This window comes from Pristiophorus japonicus, chromosome 13 (assembly GCF_044704955.1).
Source record: "Pristiophorus japonicus isolate sPriJap1 chromosome 13, sPriJap1.hap1, whole genome shotgun sequence".
NCBI classification, from domain to species: domain Eukaryota; kingdom Metazoa; phylum Chordata; class Chondrichthyes; family Pristiophoridae; genus Pristiophorus; species Pristiophorus japonicus.
The window spans coordinates 153,637,055-153,650,204 of NC_091989.1; the positions used below are offsets into that span (position 1 = coordinate 153,637,055).

Sequence of the window (13,150 nt, forward strand, 5' to 3'; positions counted from 1 at the left end):
TTTCCTGGGTCATTTGCGCTGGTTTTTTGGCGTGCGCCTCTTTTTCTGACATAAGTATTTAATTCAAAGTTTCCACCTGGAATCTGCTGGCGTAACTGCTTTAGTTATGATTTTTCAAGGTTAGGTTTTTTTTATGTGTATGCGCCAGTTTATTATTTTTTGCAGTTTGCCCCCACTTTTTTAATCCTAGGTCAGCGTATCTGGCCACTCCCAAGAAACCTTCTGGTGAGTTAACAGAAAGCAGCGCACATTAAGAAATTGGCGCTGAAAGACACCGTTGTTTTTCATCAAAGTTTTTGGAGGGAGCCAAGAACACTTTAAATATCCACAATAAAGTTTAACTTTTTTTACCTTTCAACGGAGTACATGGAAGTGTTTTGGATTTCTGAAGTTTTCATTTTTTTTTTACTCACGCCACCATCGAACGTCTTCAAGCAGGGCTGGAGGGTCGTAGCGTCAGCTGTCAGAATTGGGCTCAGCTGGAAAACACGCCCTGGTAGGGGGAAGGTGGCGATCGGAAGGCTGCTGCACCAGGCACAAGACTGCAATGAGTTTTGGGGTGTGTGGGAGGAGAAGTCACAAGACTTTGGTGTAGTCCATCCATACAGACCTTGGGGAGAGAACAAAGAAACTTTCCTTCCTGCCATTTTGAGCTTCTTGCAAAGGTAAAATTTAACTATGGGGGCAATATTGACTAGGCCATACCTGGTGCGAGCCTCCTGCATCATGGTGCTATGTAGGAGATAATTGATTCGATGTCATCGCACGAGGAACATCAGAGCCCGTAGGGTGCTGGGCAGGAGGCCTTTCCCACCTCGGGTATATTGAGATACACGTTCGTACCTGCACCTGAGTGATGCAGACTGTGCCAGAAGGCTGCGTTTCCGCAAAGAAGTTGTAACTGAGATCTGTGAGTTGGTTAAAGCAGACCTGCAACCTCGAAGCGTAAGGAGGACTGCTTTGTCAATTGAAGTGAAGGTTATAGCTGCACTTTCATTCCATGCCTCCGGATTGTTTCAAGCTCCAACTGGGGATGTGTGCCATTTCTCAATGTGCAACACATGTCTGCATTCGGCAGGTGACAGCTGCACTATATGCCTGGAGGAATCCCTACATAAAATTCCCCATAACCGCCCAGGGCTGTGGGCTTCTCCGGGATTGCTGGCTTCCCAAAGGTACAGGGCTGCATTGATTGTGCTCACATTGCCTTGTGAGCACCTTTTTGGAGGATTCTGAGATGCACAGGAACAGAAAAGGCTTCCATTCCATTAATGTACAGCTCGTGTGTGTGACGACATCCATCATATCATGTCAGTTGATGCAAGATACCCTGGGAGCACCCATGATGTGTTCATCCTACACGAGAGTGTTATATCTGCCATGTCTCAGCAGCAGCCAGAAGGGTAGAGCTGGCTACTGGGAGACACAAGGTACGGCCTCGCCACCTGGCTCATGACTCCCCTCCACCTAACCCAGCGGAAGCTGACCGGGATTACAACATGTCGCACATTGCGATGCGCAGCATCATAGAGGACCATTGGCATCTTGAAACAGCATTTCCAATGCCTGGACCATTCCGGAGGCTACTTGCTATGCTCCCCTTAGATTATCAGTCAGTTCACTGTTGTATGCTGCATAACTTAGCCATGAGGTAGCAGCAGCTGGTAGAAGAGCAACCTGAGGTGAGAGTGGCTGATGATAATGACGAGGAAGATGCAGGTGATGAGCAGGAGGACAAGGAAGCCATGCAAAGTACCTGAACCCGAAGCACGACGGCGGAGGTCGGCGGGCCATTGTGCCCTTTAACGGATTGCTCAAGCCTTGCGCTAGCAGCTCATCTGCGAACGCTTTGCTGCCTGAAGGCTCAGCGACAATTATTCCTATTCCACATGGACCATGTTTACTGTTTGGACCTATTCCGTACTGTTGTGTTAATGAAACAAATAATGGAAATGATTAAGTTTTAATATAAAATATATTTTATTCAAAAGTTTAACAATTCTTTGCACTTCACTTTAATAAAATTATTCTTGTATCAAACTTTAAAGTTTTCAGTTAAGATCACTTGCAAACTTTTAAACTTGTAAATTTACATAACTTACAAAAATCTTTTAATTTGAGAACAACAGTTACAATAATAGCAGCAGCAAAGAAAGGCTGCACCCATCTCTCCACCTTATTCTAAGACCGCCCGTTGCGCTTGTTCCTGGTGACTCCCACCACCCCTGCCCACAGGCAGTGGCGCAGTGTTTCTGGGGTTGGTATCAAGCTGATTCTTTCTAAGATCTCGGGTAGTGCGCACCTGTTATGGGGGGCAGGGGGTGGCACGCGGCAATGTGGAAGGCCTGGCTTGTGGCTCTTCCGAGGCTGGTGTGGGGATTGGAGTGGGAGTGGGAGTGGCAGTTGATTGTGTCATTGGGCGTGAGGTCTGGGCATGTTCCCTTATTGCTAACTCCAACATGTCGTCCCTCATGCGCCCTGACAGTGTCAACGACCTGCAACATTTCCTCCCTCATGTTGAGCAAAACTGTCTCAACTACCTGTGACATTCCCTCCTTCATGTTCAGTGATAGTGTTTGCACCATCTCTGACATTCCCTCCCTGATGTTCACTGACAGCGCATCACCTACCTGTGACATTCACTCCCTCATGGTCACTGACGTGGTTTCAGCTCACTGAGATATTCCTTCACTCATCATTCCCATTTCTCATGAGTTTGCTGTTACTTCTCCCGACAGTCCTGCTTACCTCATCACCCACCCCACTGATGGTGTACAGGAGTGAGCGCGTTGGGTCAATGCTCTCCCCACTCATTGCCATCATCTGAAGCACATCTGTTAGATCCTGCACCTCAGGCGAGCGCAGTCGAGCTCTCCTTCCCCTCCTCCCCACGGGAATGGCCCACACCACTGGAACCCGCAGCCTCGTAAGGTGAGGCCCTGGGTGTGCCTCGCTGCACCACACCACTGGAACCCGCAGCCTCGGACAGTGGGAAACCATGGAATGTCCCACCAACACTCAAACCACTAGTCAGGGAAGGGGCTAGCAACTCGATGGGTGCACCTGCACCTGCACCTCCTCCAAAATGAGCACAAGAGATGGGGCTTCATCCATTTCCCTCCACCTCCCCCTCGCCCCTATGCTCTTGGTCTAGAAGGTGGGATTGGAAGACGTTCTCTTCAGGCTCGTCCTCGCCTGAATATTCTTCTGCATCGTCAGGGTTGGCTTCAAGTTCTGCAAAATATAACAGAACACAGACAAATGGTTAGCAGTAGAGGAGGAGGGGGAAAGGTGGGTTGCATGAGTAGGCTCACATAGCGCAGGCTGATTTGAAAGACCACGATGAATGATAGCACATTGCATCAACTGAAGCATAGCCGACAGAGACATCCCCAGGAATCGAAGCACAGCTAGCCTGCGCAGAACTTAACATTGAGCAAAGCCAGACTGTGGAATTTGAAAGACTTGCCCTCTCCCTCGAGTGTGGGCCCAGCTTGTGCAGTGGTGGTTGCTTTTCTCCAGGCAGGATCCATCAAAGCAGCAACGCTCTCTTCCAAGGATGTCAGTGGGTGCAGATTTGCCGGGCCTGCTCCTGTTTGAGTTCTTTCCCTTTTTTATTATGTGCCACCTTCCTCTGTAAAGATGAAAATGCAACTTTTTAGAGAGGGTGTCTTTCTGCTGGGTGGGACATATACAGCTGGGCATATTTACAATTGCAATTCCATTGAATAAATGAAAATATTACTTGCACTAACTACTTGACCCAAGGTCCTGCTACTTCCGTTTACACTGGCCTCCAGATCTCGTGGTGGTTACCATTGCGCAGTAATCTTACATAACATAAGAAATAGGGACAGGAGTAGGCCATACGGCCCCTCGAGCCTGCTCCGCCATTCAATAAGATCAGCCACTTCCCTACCCGCTCCCCATAACCCCTTATCATTTAAGAAACTCTCTATTTCTGTCTTCAATTTATTCAATGTCTCAGCTTCCACAGCTCTCTGAGGCAGCGAATTCCACAGACTTACAACCCTCAGAAGAAATTTCTCCTCATCTGTTTTAAATGGGTAGCCCCTTATTCTAAGATCATGCCCTCTAGTTCTAGTCTCCCCCATCAGTGGAAACATTCTCTCCACATCCAACTTGTCATGCCCCCTCATAATCTTACACGTTTCAATAAGATCACCTCTCATTCTTCTGAATTCCAATGAGGAGAGGCCCAACCTACTCCACTTTTCCTCATGTCAACCCCCTCATCTCCGGAATCAACCTAGTGAACCTCCTCTGAACTGCCTCCAAAGCACGTACATCCTTTTGGAAATATGGAAACCAAAACTGCACGCAGTATTCCAGGTGTAGCCTCACCAATACCCTGTATAGCTGAAGCAAGACTTCCCTGCTTTTATACTCCATCCCCTTTGCAATAAAGGCCAAGATTCCATTGGCCTTCCTGATCACTTGCTGTACCTGCATACTATCTTTTTGTGTTTCTGCAACTTGGTTCCAGCGTTTCTTCATTTCTTTGGGTGGAACTTTTATGTGATCTCTACTAGTGCCCAGCTCCTGCCATCTGGTCTCAATCATAGTAACTAGTGCCTCCACTTCATCCTGTAAGAAATTCTTGGTCCTTGCACCGCGTTGCGTTTTGTGTTGCTGCAGCTCTGATTTTTCCAATGCTCTCACACAGCACTTAACGTTGTCACACAACTGGCTCTTTTAAAAATGGCCGATTGCCAACCCGGAGCTGTACCTCAGGCGAGTCCATTGAAATAATGTCAATTTTTTTTTTCCCCCTGCACCTGCACGGAAGGTGCGGCATTGTTTTTTTGGCGCAGACAGCATTCACCCCTCTTTTTTTTTCTCTTTTCCCCCCCCCCCCCCCCTGCAACCGGAGGTGACTGGACATGCTGCGTGATGCCAAATTTTGAATTATACAATCGGGGAAACTTTGCCAAAATATTTCTGGCAAAAAATGTGTGTAACTCTGGTAATACGCCAGAAAACGAGCTTGGGCAAAATTGAGCCCATCGATTCTGTGACTTCGTTGTTTTTTGAAGAGTTGAGTAGTGTAAAACAATTTTCTTTCTTTGTCGTCTTCCTCCTCCTCCTCTTTCCCACTCTCCAATTTTTCCCCTTTCCTAAATTCTGTGATTCATGATGGTTAGGTTCCACAGGTTATAGTCCCCCTAAACACTCATCTGAGTACTAATCATGAATGAGCCTAAACAGTTAGTGTAAGCAGACTATTCACTGGAAGTTGAAGGTTCAAAGCTTCTGAGTTTTTATTCCAGTCTTCACAACTTTCCAGCTGTGCCATTGAATAGTAGTCATGAATGGGACACTGGTTTTATTTACTCCACAACCTACCTGAATGGAATCCATTATTAAGGATGTCATAGCAGTGCACCTGGAAAATGATGACATGATAGGTCCAAGTCAGCATGGATTTGTGAAAGGGAAATCATGCTTGACAAATCTTCTGGAATTTTTTGAGGATGTTTCCAGTAGAGTGGACAAGGGAGAACCAGTTGATGTGGTATATTTGGACTTTCAGAAGGCTTTCGACAAGGTCCCACACAAGAGATTAATGTGCAAAGTTGAAGCACATGGGATTAAGGGTAGTGTGCTGACGTGGATTGAGAACTGGTTGTCAGACAGGAAGCAAAAGAGTAGGAGTAAATGGGTACTTTTCAGAATGGCAGGCAGTGACTAGTGGGGTGCCACAAGGTTCTGTGCTGGGGCCCCAGCTGTTTACATTGTACATTAATGATTTAGACGAGGGGATTAAATGCAGTATCTCCAAATTTGCGGATGACACTAAGTTGGGTGGCAGTGTGAGCTGCGAGGAGGATGCTATTAGGCTGCAGAGTGACTTGGATAGGTTAGGTGAGTGGGCAAATGCATGGCAGATGAAGTATAATGTGGATAAATGTGAGGTTATCCACTTTGGTGGTAAAAACAGAGAGACAGACTATTATCTGAATGGTGACAGATTAGGAAAAGGGAAGGTGCAACGAGACCTGGGTGTCATGGTACATCAGTCATTGAAGGTTAGCATGCAGGTACAGCAGGCGGTTAAGAAAGCAAATGGCATGTTGGCCTTCATAGCGAGGGGATTTGAATACAGGGGCAGGGAAGTGTTGCTACAGTTGTACAGGGCCTTGGTGAGGCCACACCTGGAGTATTGTGTACAGTTTTGGTCTCCTAACTTGAGGAAGGACATTCTTGCTATTGAGGGAGTGCAGCGAAGATTCACCAGACTGATTCCCGGGATGGCGGGACTGACCTATCAAGAAAGACTGGATCAACTGGGCTTGTATTCACTGGAGTTCAGAAGAATGAGAGGGGACCTCATGGAAACGTTTAAAATTCTGACGGGTTCAGACAGGTTAGATGCAGGAAGAATGTTCCCAATGTTGGGGAAGTCCAGAACCAGGGGTCACAGTCTGAGGATAAGGGGTAAGCCATTTAGGACCGAGATGAGGAGAAACTTCTTCACCCAGAGAGTGGTGAACCTGTGGAATTCTCTACCACAGAAAGTAGTTGAGGCCAATTCACTAAATATATTCAAAAGGGAGTTAGATGAAGTCCTTACTACTCGGGGGATCAAGGGTTATGGCGAGAAAGCAGGAAGTGGGTACTGAAGTTTCATGTTCAGCCATGAACTCATTGAATGGCGGTGCAGGCTAGAAGGGCTGAATGGCCTGCTCCTGCACCTATTTTCTATGTTTCTATGCATTTGGGGAACTCATTACAGACAAGATTGCAAACTTGGGACCTTCCCAGTGTTTATGTCTCCGTATGTTAACAAACAGTGCTTTTACCCACGAGAGAGAAGAGTTGTATATCTTTTTCTTTCTCCTCTCCAATTTCTTCCTCCTTTTGCCATGGCAAACGGTGACTATTCTACCATCATTTCAGTCGGTTCAACCCTGTCCTTCTCTGTATGATCACGTCTGCTTTGCAGCCAACATGTCCGTTTTCCAACAGATGTCACTGGATTGCGATTACTGACAGGAATTCTGATTCATCTGTTTTTCTCCACCTCTAACCAAGGGCAGCTTTTGTAACACTGATGCTGTTGCCCCTCTGAAATCAGCTAATGCCATTCAGATTGTAGAACGTGCAAGTTAGTTGGGCTGTATGACTTAGTAGTACACAGATTCATACCTTTATGCAACATGGCTTGGAGAGCTTTGTGAAAATAATCTGTTTGCTTCCTTGATGTCTTGACCAATGTATACTGAGTCATGTTGACCAGGAAAGATTTGCACTTGATCCATTGTCTGTGCTCAGATAGCTGATCTCAGCCAGGTTGGTGGTCGGGGCACTATAGTTTGCATTAGGGCCCCTGGAGCAGGGACTATTGCTAGGACTGAGTTATGCTTGACTGTTATACCCCTTAAGTCAAATTGCCTTCTGATCCTCACCGTCAGTGCCCTTAAATTAATATTCACCACTTTGCTAGGTACTGGACAGCAACTAATGCCTGTTGGATTGTACCCTAGCAATGACTTAATATCTTCAAAAGAAGGGGAGAGAATTGGCATGTGTAACATAATATAAAAGGAAGAAATCTGTTCCTTATCAGGCCAGTATCGCCTTTCTTCCATCTGTCTCTGGGTCAGCTGAAATGGCAGACGTGATGGAGAGCTGGTTGCATCTGTCACACTATCACCTGCTGCCTGGGAAATTGGATCAAATTTCAGGCAAGCAGTAAGCTACTAGAACAGTCTGTTTAGTTAGTCTACATGCAAAACTGACCCTGGAATGATAAATATATTATTGATATATTAAAAATGCAACTTTCTTTATAGATTATTGGTAGTAGAAGTAGTAATGGTGCCAAATGAAGGCACATCACTTCATCTAAAGGTTGAAATGGGTCAGGTATAATCCTCAATGATTATAATGAATTTGTCACAATTAGTTTAAATTGTCACATTTATTTTATATGCCCCCATTTTAAGCTTTCATGGACATTTGAAATATTATCGAAATGTAGCCGTTCCAGTTCCACAAAGTAAATTTGTGTTCAGAAATTTAAAATGTTTTCCATTTTGCTCTCAACTGAACTGGACGGTTGGTCGGTGGCTTCTGGCATTGCTGCTCTATAACTGATTAAACTATGTCCAAGTGGTGTTTTGTGACTTGGCTTGTAATCGCAAATAAAATTTCACCAAAAGAGAGCAGCTTGTCCTCTGTGCACCATGTCCTTCTGATGGGATTATGTTCTCAGCCCACACAGACTTCCAATTGTGACATCGACCATTGGAATATTAATATGCTAAACTACTGTGCTACATATATTAGAAAAAAGACCTAGTTTATTTTTTTGTCTCTTTACACATTTTCCTTTAGTGGAGAGCCGTTTGATGTTTCTGGCTTTGGTCATTTCTTCTGCCAATAATCAAACCTTTTGGAAGGAGATGGGAGTTTTTTGTGCTCAATGATGCATATAAAGAAGCGACGTGCATATCATGGGTTCTGAAGGTCTTTTCTTTTTCGGTACTCTCGAATTAATGATGTATTAGGAAGAGGATTGAATGTCTTCACAAGATAGGTTTGGATTAAGAAGGTCCTTCAGTTCACTTAGTTGCATCTTTCCAGAATATGAACAGTACTGTCCATCTGCCATTCCAGCTGACCCAAAGACCGATGGGTGGAAGGCAACATTGACTGGATAAGAAACAGATCATCTCCATTCATGTTATATTCCTCAAGAGTCAAGTGGCAATCACTCTTCCTTGTATTTTGTTCCTGTTGATCATTCTCTGTGTAAAGAAACACGTAAGTCTTAAGTTTGTCCTTTACAACCTTCACCTTATTCTCTATTTCCCTGTTCAGCAAAGTTTACTTTTTTTGTTCTATTAAGTAGCATACATCTCTAAGATATTTGTGAGGTATCTTCGAGGATGAAGAGCTCTAGCTTACCTGTAGCTCCTCATTGCGTTTCCCTCTGGCACTGACAATCAGCCTTATTGCTTTCCTCGGGACCACATCTAGGCCTTGAAGAGCCCCCTTATATCACAGCAACCCGATATGCATACGCTACTAATACATTTACTGAGGCGTACGAAAGCATGGGCCTTACGCTAAACATCCGCAAGACAAAGATCCTCCACCAGCCTGTCCTCGCCGCACAGCATTGCCCCCGCCACCCCCCACCCACCCCCACACCAGTCATCAAGACCCACGGTGCGGCCCTGGACAACGCGGACCATTTCCCATACCTCTGGAGTTTCTTATCAACAAGAGCAGACATTGACAACGAGATTCAACATCGCCTCCAGAGCGCCAGTGCAGCCTTCGGCTGCCTGAGAAAGAGTGTTTGAAGACCAGGCCCTCAAAACTGCCACCAACTCATGGTCGACAAGGCTGTAGTAATACCCGCCCTCCTTTCATGGCTGAGACATGGACCATGTACAGCAGACACCTCAAGTTGCTGGAGAAATACCACCAACGATGTCTCCGCAAGATCCGACAAATCCCCTGGAGGACAGACATACCAATATTAACGTGCTCGACCAGGCCAACATCCCCAGCATTGTATGAAAGAAAAAATTATTTCAAGTATTTATCCAATTCCCCTTTGAAAGTTGCAATTGAATCCACTTCCATCACCCTTTCAGGCAATGCATTCCAGATCACAACAACTCGCTGTGTATAAAAAAAAAAAGTGTTTCCCCATGTCCCCTCCAGTTCTCTTGCCAATCATAAATCTGTGTTCACTGTTTACTAACACTTCTTCCACTGGAAACAGTTTCTCCTTACTAGATCAAAACCATGCATGATAGAACACTTCTATCAAATCTCCTCAAACTTCTCTGCTCTGAGGAGAACAGCCCTTGCTTTCTCCAGTCTCTACATAAGAACATAAGAATTAGGAACAGGAGTAGGCCATCTAGCCCCTCGAGCCTACTCCGCCATTCAACAAGATCATGGCTGATCTGGCCGTGGACTCAGCTCCACTTACCCGCCCGCTCCCCGTAACCCTTAATTCCCTTATTCGTTAAAAATCTATCTATCTGTGATTTGAATACATTCAATGAGCTAGCCTCAACTGCTTCCTTGGGCAGAGAATTCCACAGATTCACAACCCTCTGGGAGAAGAAATTCCTTCTCAACTCGGTTTTAAATTGGCTCCCTTGTATTTTGAGGCTCTGCCCCCTAGTTCTAGTCTCCCCGACCAGTAGAAACAACCTCTCTGCCTCTATCTTGTCTATCCCTTTCATTATTTTAAATGTTTCGATAAGATCACCCCTCATCCTTCTGAACTCCAATGGGTAAAGACCCAGTCTACTCAATCTATCATCATAAGGTAACCCCCTCATCTCCAGAATCAGCCTAGTGAATCATCTCTGTACCCCCTCCAAAGCTAGTATATCCTTCCTTAAGTAAGGTGACCAAAACTGCACGCAGTACTCCAGGTGCGGCCTCACCAATACCCTGTACAGTTGCAGAAGGACCTCCCTGCTTTTGTACTCTATCCCTCTCGCAATGACGGCCAACATTCCATTCGCCTTCCTGACTACCTGCTGCACCTGCAAAATAACTCTTTGCAGTTTCTCTGTCCTCGACACAACCCGCTTTCCCACTAATCTTTGTGTCATCTTCAAATTTTGGTACACTACACTCTGTCCCCTCTTCCAGGTCATCTATGTATATTGTAAACAGTTGTGGTCCCAGCACCGATCCCTGTGGCACACCACTAACCACCGATTTCCAACTCTCAAAGGACCCATTTATCCCGACTTTCTGTTGGCCAGCCAATTCTCGATCCATGCTAATACACTTCCTCTGACTCTGTGTACCTTTATCTTCTGCAGTAACCTTTTATGTGGAACCTTATCGAATGCCTTTTGGATATCTAAATACACCACATCCATCGGTACACCTCTATCCACCATGCTCGTTTATCCTCAAAGTATTCCAGTAAATTAGTTAAACATGATTTCCCCTTCATGAATACATGTTGCGTCTGCTTGGTTGCACTATTCCTATCTAGATGTCCCGCTATTTCTTCCTTAATGATAGCTTCAAGCATTTTCCCCACTACAGATGTTAAACTAACCGGCCTATAGTTACCTGCCTTTTGTCTGCCCCCTTTTTTAAACAGAGGCGTTACATTAGCTGTTTTCCAATCCAATGGTACCTCCCAGAGTCCAGAGAATTTTGGTAGATTATAACGAATGCATCTGCTATAACTTCCGCCATCTCTTTTAATACCCTGGGATGCATTTCATCAGGACCAGGGGACTTGTCCACCTTGAGTCCCATTAGCCTGTCTAGCACTACCCCGCCAGTGATAGTGATTGTCTCAAGGTCCTCCTTTCCCACATTCCCGTGACCAGCAATGTTTGGCATGGTTTCTGTGTCTTCCACTGTGAAGACCGAAGCAAAATAATTGTTTAAGGTCTTGGCCATTTCCACATTTCCCATTATTAAATCCCTCCTTCTCATCTTCTAAGGGACCAACATTTACTTCAGTCACTCTTTTCCGTTTTATATATCTGTAAAAGCTTTTACTATCCATTTTTATGTTTTGCGCAAGTTTACTTTCGTAATCTATCTTTCCTTTCTTTATTGCTTTCTTAGTCATTCTTTGCTGTTGTTTAAAATGTTCCCAATCTTCTAGTTTCCCACTAACCTTGGCCACCTTATACGCATTGGTTTTTAATTTGATGCTCTCCTTTATTTCCTTGGTTATCCCTTCTCTTACCACCCTTTTTCACTGGAATATATTTTTGTTGAGCACTATGAAAGAGCTCCTTAAAAGTCCTCCACTGTTCCTCAATTGTGCCACCGTTTAGTCTGTGTTTCCAGTCTACCTTAGCCACCTCTGCCCTCATCCCACTATAGTCCCCTTTGTTTAAAAGTATAGTACGCTCGTTTGAGACACTACTTCCTCTCTCTCAATCTGTATTACAAATTCAACCATACTGTGATCACTCATGGTGATCACAGAGGATCTTTTACTAGGAGATCGTTTATTATTCCTGTCTCATTACACAGGACCAGATCTAAGATAACTTGCTCCCTTGTTGGTTCTGTAACATACTGTTCTAAGAAACAATCCCGTATGCATTCTATGAATTCCTCCACATAACTGAAGTCCCTCATCTCTGGTACCAATCTAGTATTCCTCTTCCGTACCCTCTCCAAGGCCTTGACATCCTTCCTAAAGTGTGGTGTTCAGAATTGAACACACTGCTCCAACTGAGGCCTGACCAGTGTTCTATAACGGTTTAACATAACTTCCTGACTTTTGTACTCTGCCTCAATTAATAAAGCCAAGGTTCCCATATGCTTTTTTAACAGTCTTCTCAACTTCCACCTTCAAAGATTTGTGTACATATACCCCATGGTCTCTCTGTTGTTATCCTTTAAAATTGTATCATTTAATTCATATTGTCTCCCTTCGTTCTTTCTACCTGAATATGTGGCATCAGTTGTGTTTCATTCAGATTAAGATCCAACAGAGAATTTCTGATTCCAAGCAAGCTATTGAATAGATTATCTAGGGGAAATCTTGATGACTCTTAAGATTATTGAGAGTTAATGATGGTAAAGGCATGAGCTGAAAGAATTGATTGGGACATACCATAACAATCTCTTTGCGAATGTGGAAATGGCTTCAAGCAACCTAGTACAGTAGCCAGTAATTGGGGTTCTGTTTGTAGGAGGCATTTTGAAGTTCACTTGTCAATTGAGTCAGTGTTGATGCAGAAGGTGAAACGATCCTAAAGTAAGACTGTTGAAATACATTAATAAACCTTTTTCCAAAAATATTATGGTAGTCCTGTTTGTAACTTTTTTGAAGAAAGTTTCGGTGATGAGTAATAGGCACATTTTACTGAGCTGCAATATATAGTAAGTGCTCTCGTCATGCTAATGGAGTTCTCTATTCAAAGCACTGAAAGTAGCTTTTTGTAAGTTTGAGTTCAATGCATAAATGAGCAAAACTGAGTTCTTTTTGATCACAAATACAGCTGGCACTGGTTTAAACCAGTTAAATTGCTTATTGGAATGTTTTTAAAGGGGAAAACAGTTTAGATTGGGTTTGAAATTTATTTAGTAGTAAAAGATTCAGGATTGTTTTGCTTACAAATCTGGGTTTAAATTGAAAGTTTTCAGTCTTTGACTCTGA

The 13,150-nt window shown here is 44.3% G+C and overlaps 1 protein-coding gene across 5 annotated transcripts in view; it reads left to right on the forward strand.

Moving 5' to 3' along the window:
• ankrd11 (ankyrin repeat domain 11) overlaps window positions 1-13,150 on the forward strand; it is a 273,694-nt gene that overhangs the window by 10,961 nt on the left and 249,583 nt on the right. The window lies entirely within an intron of this gene.